General features: G+C 44.0%; 1 protein-coding gene and 1 pseudogene across 2 annotated transcripts in view; one reads left to right on the top strand and one right to left on the bottom strand.

Annotated features, from left to right (window-relative positions):
- Positions 1–16,707, bottom strand: part of RALBP1 (ralA binding protein 1) — a 276,554-nt gene that overhangs the window by 102,011 nt on the left and 157,836 nt on the right. The gene's annotated exons all lie outside the window — the stretch shown is intronic.
- Positions 11,603–12,399, top strand: LOC144827584 (transmembrane emp24 domain-containing protein 7 pseudogene; annotated as a pseudogene).

Here is a 16,707-nt window from a genome sequence, read left to right as displayed (position 1 = left end):
CCTACAGCAGTAAAGGCCTAGGCCAGACGTTAACTAGGTCTACTACTGTCGATACTAGACTTAAGTTTTGGGTTTGCCAGCGTAGCTCAGAGTTCGCTAGAAACTTTCTCGAATGTTCAGGAAAGAATGAACTCCCCTGATTAGACAAGAAGGGATTTAGTTTCTGACAACCATAGAACATGACAACTTTGCTCTCCCCTAATCAAGAGTCAATCTCGAGAGTCGTGTGAGCACAAGGCAATTATTTTACTCAGTCAGTACGTGCATTCTTAGTCGCATCAGATTGTAGAGAAAAGGAAGAGACGGGCGTGTTCAATAAAAAGGTGTTATTTATTGATCAGTCTCTTTTCTCGTACAAGAGAAATGGATCGATATTATTGCAATACTTATAGTTAAGTAAAGTGCATACATTAAAAGCAATAGTATAAAATAATACTGTAAAAACATTGATATGGTTTCTGAGCCATATGATGTTTAAAATGATTAAAATATATTTACATACACATATACATTTGACTAAACGTACTCAACTGGTGTTTCTAAATACGCCTACCCCGTGTACCTGACCTAAGTCTAATGCGTGGGCGGGAATAGAAAGTTACAGTTTAAGTTAAGTTTGTTTTTGCCAAGTGAATAACTAAAGAATTCTCTGTGAGGGGTTATTCAGTTCTGTACCTGGAAGTTAGGATGAATGAGGAATGGTATCTCTTTCTCTGCTCTCGATATTCCAGGCTGCCTGCGAGGGCTGCCCGAAAGCGCCGGTGCTGGGTCTCTCGGCAGGAGATAGCAGCGCGTCTCTCAGCGCGTCAGGAAGGCGGGGCTGCTGCCAGCGGGGTCTGCTCTGCTTCTGGGCTTCGGCAAGTATGGCTGCTCCGTCTCGTCACCACGCGTGTGTTTGCATAGGGCAAGATCGGCAATATTTATACCTTAAAGGTGCCGAGATTGACGTAAGGATGGACATAGATACGTCAATAAAGATGTCATACGACTTGCTCGTTAGCACATTCTTTTACTGAAGTTCTCTGTGAAATCAAAACAATGGCCGCACGGATTTTCCAGGTTGTCATAGGTTTGATTTGTTATGAGAACGTCGTATGCCTTATCAGGGGCTGGAGGAATGTCGCTTGTCTAATTAGATCTCAAGCGTTATGACCTAATCAGATAACACGTTCCTGTGTCGTAGTGTGACTGCGTCAGATAACGGTATCTGCATCATGGGGGCTTTTCTTGCCTCATGGGCTGACTGTTAGTTAACTTGATAGCCAGTTTAACCAGAATAGGGTCAGGAATAGGGGGATCGATTCAGAACCTATAGGAATACATGACAGAGCTAGAAGATGAGGCCTAGGTAGGCCCAAAGGCCTCCGTCGGTGCCCGGAATCGAAGACGTCGAAGTTGTTGAGACTCGCGTCGATAGGGGAACGCGTTCAAGACAAGAGCCCGTGTGGTGCAGCTCTGAGGAAAAAGGGGTTTTCCCCTCTCACATTCCTCGGCGCGTTGCATAATTTCCTTCAGAGGCTGTGATCATTTCAGCCCGCGTCTGAGGCAATGCAGTTGTTTTTTCCTGTACTGTCAGCAGTTAGGGTTGCTTTTCCTGGCAATAGCTCCAGTACGTGGTTAGACTGCGGACAAGTATTTTAGTGTGTGCAGTGCCCGGTTTTACGGGAGACAATAGGCCTTGATCCATTCAACAAACAAGCCTTGGTTCATTCAATTGTACTCCCATTCAGTGTCTGTGGCTCAATATAATTGTGATCCGTTTCCTACCTGAACATGGCAGATGAGTTTGGTGATTGGGAACCTGTGGATGAGGAGCATTCATTACTCCCCTACTACGTGGAATTGAAGGATGCCATTGACGCATCCCTGGAGACGGCAGTCTCCCCTGCTCTAGAACCCTCGAGCCATCGCATTATAGAGTTCACAGTCAGGCGAACCGTGATACCAATTTCAGAGGGAAACTGGACGGAACCCAGTTCTGGCACAAAATGGTCCTCCGAGGGCAGAGGTAAAGCCAAGGCATGTGCCAGTGTCCCTAAGACCGCTACCTAGCCAGATGCCTTCGAGAAGCTGCACCAGGCCTTTCTCAAGCAGCGCCAGGATCAGGCCGCACAGAGGATTCCCAGCTGGGTGATACCCCTGAGGACGATGCCTGCCCCCAGAAAGGAGCGGAGGACAATACCGGGAATGTCAAAGACCCAAATGGGGGCTTAGATAATGACCCAGACACCCGGAAGGTGGCACCAAGAAACCCCGGCTGGATGCTCCTCAGAGCCACGACTCCCCAGATATTTCAGGTATGCTTAACCGTGAAAACCTATACCACCCCCACTCTGCAGATTGGATATGGGTGCCTGCTGTGGTTTCTTACGATGCCTGCCACATTAGGAAGCCTATGGATCAGGAGGTGCGCAGCCACCTAAAGGCAGAATGCCCCGCCCATCCCATGCGAATAAAGTGGCTCATACCCCAGAGATTGATGCCAGTATGGCAACATTCATTCACAAAATTTATCAAAGACCCTAAGAAAGGTTTGGACCGCTCTTGGCGGTCTTACCAGGATAAAGTCCTGGACATCCTGGGGCCTCTTACCAAATTCTGGATATGGCGGAGGATGCCAGGGAGACAGGCCACATGATTGACCCTGTGATTCTCTCGGGTTGGGCACAAAGGGCCCTCTGTTTACTTGGAAATGCCAATTGTGCATTATTTACTGAGCATTGACGTTCCTTGTTGATTAAGGTTGAGCCCAGACAGGGGAGTTAGCCACCAGGGAGGCTGGTCCAGTGGCAAAAGGGGGCCTCCTTTGAGAGCGGGTCATAAAATAACGTGCCTGTTTTGTTAACACCTTCTCCTCCGTAGGTGAAACACAGCAATCTATTAAGAAAGTATTCAGCCAACAACTTTGTGGGGGTGCCCGGAAGAGGTGGGGGGCGATCCTCCGGCTCTTCATTAAACTCCAACCCCAATGGCTCAACCAGAGGTGTGGGGAGGGTGTGGGGGGGGGGGAGGAGAGACCGCGATGGTTCAGCCACCAATGGGCGTCCATTACACGGGATGCATGGGTACTACAAACTGAAACCCTATTTCACAGAGTTCCACAGGACACCACATCAACTTTCATGATCCCGTCATATAGTTTTCTCACAGAAGGGAACACAGGTGGTGGACAGGGAGGTGCCAGACCTTATAAGAAAAGGGGCCATCGTTTGCGTGATCCTTCACCCCAAAGGATTTCTCAACAACATCTTTCTAGTTGATAAAAAAGACAAAGGGTTCAGACCGGTGAGCAACCTGCGAGATTTCAATCAACGGGTGGTGTACCGCCACTTCAAAATTGAGTGTGTGCATATTCTACGGGATGTTTTACTGCCAGACGACTGGATGGTACTGCTTGATTTGAAGGACGCATAACTGACAATACCAATATTTCCCTCCCTACAGACTGTTTCTCCAGTTTCAGTGCGACGGACACATTTATGAGTTCACCTGTCTGTCGTTCAGTCTGTCTTCAGCGCCTTGGTGCTTCACCAAGCTGCTGAAGCCAGCCATGGAATGGCTCAGAGCACAGGGCATTTGTCTCAAAGTTAGTCAACTCCAAATGACTCAATCCCCATTGCAGGAATTAGGTTTCATCTTGAGCGATCTGAAGTCAGAATACGTGCCAGCACAACGCATGAAGTTCCTAGAGTTCGAAGTCGATAGTGTGAGGCAATGCCTGCGGTTATCCCAACAGGAGATACATTTGATGTGCAGAGAACTGCGTCACACGTTGGCGAGATAAATCTTTTCCCTACACTACCTGGCTCCGATCGTGGGACTTCTGTCGTACTCGATTCCGGCAATCTTTCCAGGCCGGTTGCATAACTGGGTTCTATAGCGCCTGAAGACAACACACCTACATCGGGGACCAACGTATATGCAGGAGATTTCCCTTTCCTCGGAAGCTACTACAGAACTCCTTTGGTGGCTCGAACATATGCAAGCTTGGAATGGGAGAGACATTTTCGGCTCAGCCACAGATCTGGTGATCGAGTTGGATGGCAGTTAATTCGGTTGGGGTGCCCAATACAGGGATATCACCACAGGCGGTCATTGGTCGGCATAAAAGTAGTCTCTCCACATCAATTGCTTGGAACTCCTGGCCTGATCCTTCGCGATTCGGAGCTGCGGCCAACAGGTTGTCTTGCGCCATTTTGCTGAAGATGAACATTATCTCTGCAGTGAGATATTTCAATTAGTTGGGGGGCACGAGATCCAAGATATTGGCAGATTTGGCCAAAGATTTCTGGAATTATTGCCTGACTCTCAACATATCTGTCACAGCGGAATACCTGCCAGGGAGTCTCCATCAGACGGCGGAATGGCAATCCAGACACCTTCAGGACTACGGTGCCTGGAAACTGGATCCCTCGGTTTTTGTGAGTCTGATGGCTCCATGAGGCCCATGTCAGGTGGACCAGTTTGTGTTGCGCCTCAACTACTAGATTTCTTGGGTTTTCAGTTGGCATCGGATCTGCTTGCAAGTGACAGGTGCTTGCGCAAGTGACAGGATATGCGTTTTCCCCATTTTCCATGATACCCAGACACACAGCATTCGTCAGGCAGCAGATGGCGTTAGTGATCTTTTTGACGCCCCGTTGGAATTCTCGAAGTTTGGTTTCCAGTTCTTCAGGAACTTTTTATGGATTTTCCTATCCAGCTTCCCTTGACCACCCCATCTGCTGACTAACTCGAGCTGTGGCTTGCACCCTCTGGTTCAGCAAGAAACCCTCAATCTCATGGGGTGGAAGATTACAGGGGATGCTGGTAAATCCGAGGCTTTTCGGCGAGTGCTTCCTCGCTTATTAGGAAAGCGTAGGCAGAATCTACGGGCAAGCGATATAGATCTGCATGTCATCGGTGGTCGCACTGGGGTTTGTGACAGGGTTTGGATCCCGTGGGGGCAGATAATGTGCACATAGCCCATTATCTGTTAGAATTAGTCGACAAAGGGTTGGCTCATCCGTCTATCAATGCAAGTAGGTCAGCAATTTTGAAGTGACAAATACCCATACATGAGGTTCTCGTAGGAGAACATCCATTGCTCTGTAGATTGTTGAGGTGTATCCAGCTTTTTTTTCCTTCATGGGTAGTTAATGTAGTACTAAGAATATTGCAATCTACGCAAGATAATTCTTACTTTTCACAGAAGGAACTCAAAGGTAAGCTAGCGGTCCTTCTTTGTCTTATCTTTTGTAAACGGGTGTCAGATGTACGAGCCCTGGAAATCTCTTTGCGTAAGTTCACCTCAGAGGGGGTGTCATTTACAATTGCTCAAAGAACAAAGTCTAACACCAGAGTAGTCTATTATGTTTCTATTACGGGTCACCCTAAATCATGTGTGGTCCGATGTCTCAGGGCGTACGAGTCAATGACTGAAGAATTTCGCCCTCCTAGTGTGTCGGAGCTCATTCCACCAGGGGAGCTATGGCTTTGAAAGCGTTCTCCTTAGGAATTCATCCGGAGGACATACTCAGAGCAACAAATTGTTCCTCAGACTCCACTTTTAAGGCTTTCTACTTCATGCCCATCACGGCATGGTTTCTCTGGTTGTTGATCAGCTTTGAACCAGCATAATCTGAGCCTCCGGTCCTGACATAGAATATTACATTTCCTATCTACTGTGAAGGAAAGTTTAAATTCTATTAAGGACACAGAGGCAAGGATTATTCACCCCCCCCCCCCCGGTTTGGTCATGGACTTCCTTACCCTCCCAGGATTTACAGGAGTCTATACGTTGGGTAAGTATATCGGGTATCAGAGAGTTATCAGTAAGACTTACCATGAGCTACAAATGTCTTGATAATTGATGGGTTGGCTATCAATGTATAACTTGACTTCTCTAACTTGTGTTGTTACCTTCCAAAAATTGTTGAATTTGGTCATAGATTATGTCCATTATGTCTGACACGGAGTACTTTCGTTGTTTCACAGGGTCGGATCATAAGCAAGACTATTGATAGAAAAGCGGGATGATGCGTATTTCGCCCAAAGAAAGAGGAAGTGCTGTTCCTTGATGTTGTTTGTATGACACTGGCTTAAATATGACCAATATTGTTAGTACTCTGATTAGATTTGTCATGGGCACCTCGTTGGTGAGTTCATGAAGCCCTCACCCACCAACCTGGTTGGTGGCATGCTTCATCATCGGGCCCACCCAGTGACACCTAATGTGTCCCGGGTGTGCTGCGACGCCTGATTACAGCGGAGCTGGTATTTTACTGAGAGTGCAGTGTGAGGTGTAAAATGAAGTGTGAGTTAAAACGGCTTGGTGAGGGTCTCAGTACCCGAGGGTAAATACAATTTTAATAACTGGGCCCCCATCAGCGGTTAAAATAAGGCTTGGCGATGTTTAAGGGAGGCGAGTTACTACCTCCTACATCCATCAGTTGGTCGACATATTTCAGCCAGTGCCTTAAACTAAATCTGGCTTTCCTCAGGACCTTTTTAAAATAGAGTGTAGTGCAGGTTAAAAAGGAGTGTAATCCAGGCTATGTGTTACACTCACTAAGGTGTTTCTCTAAGTGTGAGAGGGGGGATTCCCTTCTCATATATGCCTGTACCGACAACATTGAAGACATAGACAAAACATGTAAGAAGAGGAGAGTCAAATAGGCGTCTTCTCCACATAGTCATATACATAGAATGCCGAATCTACAGTGCTCAGTGGGTAGACTACAGTCGGCAAAAGTGTAATGGCACTGGTGGTACCATTATTGTGATTATCGCAAATAATTGGGGGTGGTGTCCTATGTTCCCAATAAGTTTTCGCGCCGCCGCTTTTAAAAGGCGAGCGGCGCGAAAAATGGGCATTTCCTGATTGCGGTGGACGGAAGACTTTCCTGATTGAGAAGTCTTACATGTGGCTCTGAGGAGGAGAACCTTGATTTATTTATTTTTCCCAGTTATATAGCGCGAAATCGACCCAAAGGTATTGGAGCGCTAGCGCTGTACACGAGCATCATTAAAAACAAAACAAAAACACTGTATAATGCATTTTCTTTTTTTTTGACGGCCTGCTTTCTGCATTAAAGTTTGTGCGCAGGCAGGACCGGGTCTGGTAGGAGCATGAAAAAAACAGTAGCAGAAAGCCATCTCCATCTAAGAGGTGACGCCGCAGCCGGATGTATGACGTTACAACGCATACTTTTACCACGCCTACCATAGACAACATATTTAATTTGCAGCGTGGGCCACCAAATGCATTGACACTGTGCAGCGGCTGGTTTGAGCAAGGAAATGAACAATGTAAACGGGGCTCGGCGGCGCAGGGAATTAAAAGTGTAAACTGAGCTCGGCTGCGGCGGTATACAACCTTTACAACGCAACTTTTACAACGACCTACCATTACCACGCATTTTTTACAACGCAGGATCCATTACAACGCAGGATCCATTACAACGCATGTATTTACAACGCAGGTACCTTTACAACGCATACTATTACAACGTAAGTATTGGTAAGTATATCATTTTATTAAAAATATTATAAGTTTGGGTTTTTGGGTAAAGGGGTATTTTTAGGGTTCAGGGTCAGTTTTGGGTTTTTGGGTAAAGGGGTATTTTTAGGGTTCAGGGTCACAGTTTTGGGTTTTTGGGTAAAGGGGTATTTTTAGGGTTCAGGGTCAGTTTTGGGTTTTTGGGTAAAGGATATTTTTAGGGTTCAGGGTCAGTTTTGGGTTTTTGGGTAAAGGGCTATTTTTAGGGTTCAGGGTCAGTTTTGGGTTTTTGGGTAAAGGGCTATTTTTAGGGTTCAGGGTCAGTTTTGGGTTTTTGGGTAAAGGTATTTTTAGGGTTCAGGGTCAGTTTTCAGTTTTTGGGTAAAGGGGTATTTTTAGAGTTCAGGGTCAGTTTTCAGTTTTTGGGTAAAGGGGTATTTTTAGAGTTCAGGGTCAGTTTTCAGTTTTTGGGTAAAGGGGTATTTTTATGGTTCAGGGTCAGTTTTCAGTTTTTGGGTAAAGGGGTATTTTTAGGGTTCAGGGTCAGTTTTGGGTTTTTGGGTAAAGGGGTATTTTTAGGGTTCAGGGTCAGTTTTGGGTTTTTGGGTAAAGGGGTATATTTAGGGTTTAGGGTCAGATTTGAGTTTTTGGGTAAAGGGGTATTTTTAGGGTTCAGGGTCAGTTTTGGGTTTTTGGGTAAAGGGGTATTTTTAGGGTCCAGGGTCAGTTTTGGGTTTTTGGGTAAAAGGGTACAGGGTAAAAATTAAATATAATTAAATTTATATTACATTAAATTAAATTGATTAAATTAAATTAAATTAATTAAATTACATTAAATTAAATTAAATTAAATTAATTAAATTAAATTACATTATATTAATTTTAATTAAATTACAATTTAAAAAATATTATATACTTACCAATACTTACGTTGTAATTGTATGCGTTGTAAAGGTATCTGCGTTGTAAATACATGCGTGGTAATGGTACTTCGTTGTAATGGATCCTGCGTTGTAAAAATTGCGTGGTAATGGTAGGTCGTTGTAAAAGTTGCGTTGTAAAGGTTGTATACCGCCGCAGCCGAGCTCAGTTTACACTTTTAATTCCCTGCGCCGCCGAGCCCCGTTTACATTGTTCATTTCCTTGCTCAAACCAGCCGCTGCACAGTGTCAATGCATTTGGTGGCCCACGCTGCAAATTAAATATGTTGTCTATGGTAGGCGTGGTAAAAGTATGCGTTGTAACGTCATACATCCGGCTGCGGCGTCACCTCTTAGATGGAGATGGCTTTCTGCTACTGTTTTTTTCATGCTCCTACCAGACCCGGTCCTGCCTGCGCACAAACTTTAATGCAGAAAGCAGGCCGTCAAAAAAAAAGAAAATGCATTATACAGTGTTTTTGTTTTGTTTTTAATGATGCTCGTGTACAGCGCTAGCGCTCCAATACCTTTGGGTCGATTTCGCGCTATATAACTGGGAAAAATAAATAAATCAAGGTTCTCCTCCTCAGAGCCACATGTAAGACTTCTCAATCAGGAAAGTCTTCCGTCCACCGCAATCAGGAAATGCCCATTTTTCGCGCCGCTCGCCTTTTAAAAGCGGCGGCGCGAAAACTTATTGGGAACATAGGACACCACCCCCAATTATTTGCGATAATCACAATAATGGTACCACCAGTGCCATTACACTTTTGCCGACTGTAGTCTACCCACTGAGCACTGTAGATTCGGCATTCTATGTATATGACTATGTGGAGAAGACGCCTATTTGACTCTCCTCTTCTTACATGTTTTGTCTATGTCTTCAATGTTGTCGGTACAGGCATATATGAGAAGGGAATCCCCCCTCTCACACTTAGAGAAACACCTTAGTGAGTGTAACACATAGCCTGGATTACACTCCTTTTTAACCTGCACTACACTCTATTTTAAAAAGGTCCTGAGGAAAGCCAGATTTAGTTTAAGGCACTGGCTGAAATATGTCGACCAACTGATGGATGTAGGAGGTAGTAACTCGCCTCCCTTAAACATCGCCAAGCCTTATTTTAACCGCTGATGGGGGCCCAGTTATTAAAATTGTATTTACCCTCGGGTACTGAGACCCTCACCAAGCCGTTTTAACTCACACTTCATTTTACACCTCACACTGCACTCTCAGTAAAATACCAGCTCCGCTGTAATCAGGCGTCGCAGCACACCCGGGACACATTAGGTGTCACTGGGTGGGCCCGATGATGAAGCATGCCACCAACCAAACGGGGCTCGGCGGCGCAGGGAATTAAAAGTGTAAACTGAGCTCGGCTGCGGCGGTATACAACCTTTACAACGCAACTTTTACAACGACCTACCATTACCACGCAATTTTTACAACGCAGGATCCATTACAACGAAGTACCATTACCACGCATGTATTTACAACGCAGATACCTTTACAACGCATACAATTACAACGTAAGTATTGGTAAGTATATAATATTTTTTAAATTGTAATTTAATTAAAATTAATATAATGTAATTTAATTTAATTAATTTAATTTAATTTAATTTAATGTAATTTAATTAATTTAATTTAATTTAATCAATTTAATTTAATGTAATATAAATTTAATTATATTTAATTTTTACCCTGTACCCTTTTACCCAAAAACCCAAAACTGACCCTGGACCCTAAAAATACCCCTTTACCCAAAAACCCAAAACTGACCCTGAACCCTAAAAATACCCCTTTACCCAAAAACTCAAATCTGACCCTAAACCCTAAATATACCCCTTTACCCAAAAACCCAAAACTGACCCTGAACCCTAAAAATACCCCTTTACCCAAAAACCCAAAACTGACCCTGAACCCTAAAAATACCCCTTTACCCAAAAACTGAAAACTGACCCTGAACCATAAAAATACCCCTTTACCCAAAAACTGAAAACTGACCCTGAACTCTAAAAATACCCCTTTACCCAAAAACTGAAAACTGACCCTGAACTCTAAAAATACCCCTTTACCCAAAAACTGAAAACTGACCCTGAACCCTAAAAATACCTTTACCCAAAAACCCAAAACTGACCCTGAACCCTAAAAATAGCCCTTTACCCAAAAACCCAAAACTGACCCTGAACCCTAAAAATAGCCCTTTACCCAAAAACCCAAAACTGACCCTGAACCCTAAAAATATCCTTTACCCAAAAACCCAAAACTGACCCTGAACCCTAAAAATACCCCTTTACCCAAAAACCCAAAACTGTGACCCTGAACCCTAAAAATACCCCTTTACCCAAAAACCCAAAACTGACCCTGAACCCTAAAAATACCCCTTTACCCAAAAACCCAAACTTATAATATTTTTAATAAAATGATATACTTACCAATACTTACGTTGTAATAGTATGCGTTGTAAAGGTACCTGCGTTGTAAATACATGCGTTGTAATGGATCCTGCGTTGTAATGGATCCTGCGTTGTAAAAAATGCGTGGTAATGGTAGGTCGTTGTAAAAGTTGCGTTGTAAAGGTTGTATACCGCCGCAGCCGAGCTCAGTTTACACTTTTAATTCCCTGCGCCGCCGAGCCCCGTTTACATTGTTCATTTCCTTGCTCAAACCAGCCGCTGCACAGTGTCAATGCATTTGGTGGCCCACGCTGCAAATTAAATATGTTGTCTATGTAGCATTTTGCTAATTACTTATACGGGTCTTGTCATTTATGACAACATGTACTTTATTTAAATCGAAGTCCAGAGGCCGTGATTGGTGACGAGTTAAACAGCGCCGAGCAGGCTGAGGGCTTTTAGCACTCATTATTGGCAGGCATGCCGGAGGACACGGGACAGTGGTGGGAGGTGCCGGGGGTTTTGGGGAGGGGGGGGGGTACTTTTCCTTACCCCATCAGGCCGGGCTTTTCTCTTCCTGCTAAACTGCCACGTATGGGATCTCATTGCTTCCTGCTATCTCAGCTAGCCCCAAGAAGCCTTATTTGGAATTGGAGCGCTTTAGAAGCACACCCAATATAATATATATAAACAAAGTGTGCCAAATGACAAAGATTTCAATGAAAAGAAGGCAACGGCATCGAGGAGGGATATATGAGGGAGCGCTTCTGGAAGCCTTCCGCTTTCCGGCACCCGTCTCCCGTCTCATCTGCTGGTATCAGCGCCCGGGGTACCGCTGCAAGGGCTCTTCATATCAAGGCATTAAACGTGGTAACTATGATGCTGTTGAGGATCGCGCCCATGTGGAGACTTGTTTGCTCTTTCCTTCTTTTTCTGGGTTACGCTGTTGCCTCGGAGATCACGTTTGAGCTGCCTGACAACGCCAAGCAGTGTTTCTATTAAGATATCGCTCAGGGCACCAAGTGCACTCTGGAGTTTCAGGTGATCACTGGAGGCCACTATGATGTAGACTGCCGTTTGGAGGACCCTGATGGCATAGTGCTCTACAAAGAGATGAAGAAGCAGTATGACAGCTTTACATTTACTGCTTCTAGAAATGGCACATATAAGTTTTGTTTCAGCCATGAGTTTTCCACGTTCACACACAAAACCGTATACTTCGACTTCCAGGTCGGAGAGGATCCTCCCTTGTTTCCAAGTGAAAACAGAGTCACTGCACTTACTCAGATGGAGTCGGCTTGCGTTTCCATTCACGAAGCTCTGAAGTCCGTCATTGACTATCAGACACACTTCAGTTTAAGAGAAGCTCAAAGCCGCAGCCGAGCAGAGGACCTCAATACAAGAGTGGCCTATTGGTCAGTAGGAGAAGCTGTCATTCTGCTGGTTGTGAGCATCGGGCAGGTGTTTCTTCTCAAAAGTTTATTCTCCGATAAAAGAACCACGACAACACGTGTTGGATCCTAACTAATATTTCGAGGTGCTTCACTTCTACCAACCATACACTATTTGCCCACTTAATGCCCATGGATACCTCTAAATTCAGACCACTATACATATTGGTAACATGCTTACCTTTTTATCCCGAATTTACATTATGGAATACAGCAGCTCTATAAAAGTGGTAAAGGGGACTTTTTATTTGAAAGATTTGAACACAAACACATTTCGTTATGTAAAAGCAGACAGCCCAGTTTTTCAATTTTATGCCAAGATGTTTGTGTTAAACTTTATCAAACTTTAGTTTGTTATTTTGCATATACTATGAAACAAAATCCAGAGTAATCTTCATGCACTTATGTAAGTGTCCAGAGTCCAAAATCGAAAAAAGTGCACAAATTGACATTTTTAGGGACTAGAAATATTGATATTTTTCGAACAGGTGAATGTTTTCTTGTTAAGCAACCAAATTGGAATTTACTTCAAATACAATGTGTACATCACTGGTAGACCAAAAAAGCCAAATTATCTTATATTTTTGTATTTAATATTTTTGTCAGGTTACACTGGGAAAGGTCCACATCTGGTTCAAAGGCAATAGGGTTAGTTTAAGGTTTTAATATGAATTCATTTGACCCAAGTTTGTTTGACAGGTTTTTCACCTATCCAACTAGTTTCCTTAAATCATAATTTACGACCAATAAACATCCCGAAAACAGCAAAAATGATCAACTGATTTGCTGTGAACAGTAATTGATTGAATCGGTGTAACGTTCATACCGCAACTGGATTTATTTACTAAGTTTTTATTCTCTAGCTTCTCCCTTCTCCCCCAACTCCCATCTGCTGAAATTGCTTATTTTGCCTATTTCTGTATAGTCCTAATTTGCACTGTATTGTCTCCCACAGGACAATTGTTCAGCAGCATGGTAACAAAAGATATTTAAGGGAGAGGATGTATATTTGGGGAGAGGATGTAGCCTAACGGTTAGGGCGGGCGACTTCAAATCTGGAGAACAAGGTTCGAGTCTCTGCAATGGCGCTCAACATCCAGTGATTCTGGGCAAATCACTTAATCTCCCCGTGCCTCACAAAAATGAATGTGTCCTCATGAACCGCAACTGGTGCTCATTTAAGCACTCTGATACCCGATTTCGGGTCAAGTTCGCGCTATATAAAACTTCAAAAGAACAAGGATTGATGGCAAGTCATGTCACTTCCAGACTTCTGTTCCTTATGGTTTTTCACATGGTGACTACCAGGCCTTTGCCATTTCATATCCTCACAACCAATCTTTCTCTCTTTGTAACTCTCTAAATGAATGAAGTCATGCTTTACGCTGCGAACACAGCAGTGTACATTGTTCGATCATCCAATTACTTCACATTGTCCGAAAACATTGCAGGAGGCCGTCATAATCTGCCATTGGACTACAGACTCTCTCTGTACCAGGGCGTTCCTCACCGTATGACAGCAAGATTACAGGAGGCGCAAAATGCTGCAACTTGGCTGATCTAAACATGCTTTTTAAGTGGGATTAAAAGACGGTTGATTTTTTGGCAGTGCTGTTTGTAAACGTGTTCACAGTGGAAGGTGAAACCCATCTAGACATCTTTTGGATTTATAACATTACTTCCCAAATCCAAACCTGCCATCCACTGCCTATTGCTTAATCTGCAACTTGCCTGGAAGTTTAAGTAACCCAGAAATTAGCAGTGAGGTGGAGGTCTTTGTGGTGCAGCAATGCCCAAAGTGAAGGGGGGGGGAGTGAGCACATTGAGTACCACCTAAAATGTGAGTTGTGCTGCATGGTTACAGACAGACAGACACACACACAGACAGACACACACACAGACAGACAGACACACACACAGACAGACAGACACACACACAGACAGACACACACACAGACAGACACACACACACACAGACAGACACACAGACAGACACACACACATACACAGACAGACACACAGACAGACAGACAGACAGACAGACACACACACAGACAGACAGACAGACACGCAGACAGACACACAGACAGACACACAGACAGACACACAGACAGACACACAGACAGACACACAGACAGACACACAGACAGACATACAGACAGACACACAGACAGACACAGGCAGCCCAACAGGGCCGACCAAACAGCCATTGGGCTCTTTGGTGTGGGCAAACCACTCCTCCCCTGATCGGAGAGCAGCCCAGACCACCCACCAGCCGCAAAGCAGCAGGACACGTCAGGAAGCATAAAATGATAATAACTTAAAAGTTATTATCATATTATGTTTCTTTTCTTTACACTGCTTAAAAGCAGTGGGGGATGCTCCACTGCCATAGAGGAGGAGCCGCCCCTGATCAGTACAACAAGAAACAAGAACAACCACATTCAAGGATCCTTTAAATCAGGATATAAAGCTCATCAGAGAACCAAACTCCAGCCCAATCAAAATTGTGGGTGACTCCTTGGAGCTCGTTTTACACATCACAGAAGGTGTAACACATAATGCAGATTTGTAGACCAGTTTAACGTAATGAATGCTAATAATGAAGCACATGGGCACATGCCTAAACTGGAATCCCAGGTAACTATTTGGTCGTTTTTCCTATTGGAGTATCTGGCCAGTCCCATTCATTGTTTGTAACTCATAGAGCCTTTGCTAACCATCTTGTTTTAAATTGCAGGTTTGCAGTCTGTAAGGTATTTGGATTTGAATGGTCAGGCGTGGGTACCCACAAAGACAAGCTAATTCTGTTTATGTTGCACATTTGATTTTGGGGGGTGCTGGGTAAATATATTCACAATCTGCACCCCATTTCTTTTGCAGGTTTGTGAGACCGTGCTACAAATACAGTTGTACAGGCAGACGTGAGTAGAGGCAGAACAAACAGGTAATTGTTTGGTAGAGTTAAACTGTGGTGCAGCTTGTACATTGTAGTTTAACAACATACCTTACCTATGTTTTCTTCCGTTGCAGGTTCCGCAGACAGTACCCCACACATTTGAACGGGCATACGTGAGTACAAGCACAACAGGTAATTGTTTGGTAGAGTTAAACTGTGGTGCAGCTTGTACATTGTAGCTTAACAACATTCCTTACCTATGTTTTCACTTCAAATTGTAAATATGTTATGTAATTTTTGTAACCTATTGTGTATATGTGATATTTTATAGGCTCTTCCCACCCAATGAACAGTGCTCCAGTTAAGAATATTTAGTAAAATCTTATGATGGTACCATCGTTGGAGTCTTGTGCTTTTCTAACCATTAAGTGTACTTGCCTGTGTAACCAATTCATGTTATGGCATGTATTTCCAATTTGCAAACCGGCCTTAAAACCCTTAACGTGGTGCTGTATGTGTGAAAATGCACCATCTTTTCACTTTTTTAAGTAAACGTTTGGGGTGACATTTGGCGCTGCACGCGCGGTCTGGCTCCTAGCGCACATAGCCATCGTTGCAGCGCACAGAGACCCTCCACTGCCGCACACAGAGGAAAAAAATTAGAGGGAACATTGGTGGTGTCGCTAAAACACGGGTATCACACATATGCATGAGATACAAAGTGTGACTACACTACACTCTATTTTAAAAAGGTCCTGAGGAAAGCCAGATTTAGTTTAAGGAACTGGCTGAAACATGTCGACCAACTGATGGATGTAGGAGGTAGTATCTCGCCTCCCTTAAACATCCCCAAGCCTTATTTTAACCGCTGACGGGGGCCCAGTTATTAAAATTTAATTTAACCTCGGGTACTGGGACCCGCACCAAGCAGTTTTAACTCACACTTCATTTTACACCTCACACTGCACTCTCAGTAAAATAGCAGCTCCGCTGTAATCAGGCGTCGTAGCACACCCGGGACACATTAGGTGTCACTGGGTGGGCCCGATGATGAAGCATGCCACCAACCAGGTTGGTTGGTGGGGGCTTCATGAACTCACCAACGAGGTGCCCATGACAAATCTAATCAGAGTCCTAACAATATTGGTCATATTTAAGCTAGTCTCTTTTGATAACACATATAAACTACGGGGACTCTGACTAGCTTTCTAGTTCTCTCTCTCTCTCTCTTGATACGCGCACATTTATATGACACTGCCTCTATGGTTGCTTTTTTCTCCTCATTACAAAGACTCATGGGATTTGTAGTCATTTGTATTTAATATGTTGTTAAGGCTGCTGAGCAATAATTAAAGGAAGAGATGAGCATAATCCTTGCCTCCGAGTCCTTAATAGAATTGAAACTTTGCTTCACGGTACTTAGGAAATTTTATATTCACCAGTTATACTTAAGTGACATAAGTATACCTTGTGCAGCAGATCTGAAAATTAAGGAGCCCATCATACAACCTTTTTCAAGTCATCAGTGATTAAATATGCAACCTCATAAGCAGTGCA

The sequence above is a fragment of the Lissotriton helveticus genome, chromosome 4_1 (genome assembly GCF_964261635.1).
Source record: "Lissotriton helveticus chromosome 4_1, aLisHel1.1, whole genome shotgun sequence".
Lineage (NCBI taxonomy): Eukaryota > Metazoa > Chordata > Amphibia > Caudata > Salamandridae > Lissotriton > Lissotriton helveticus.
Note: the sequence above shows the minus strand (reverse complement) of the source record. Positions and strands in the feature narration are given on the sequence as shown.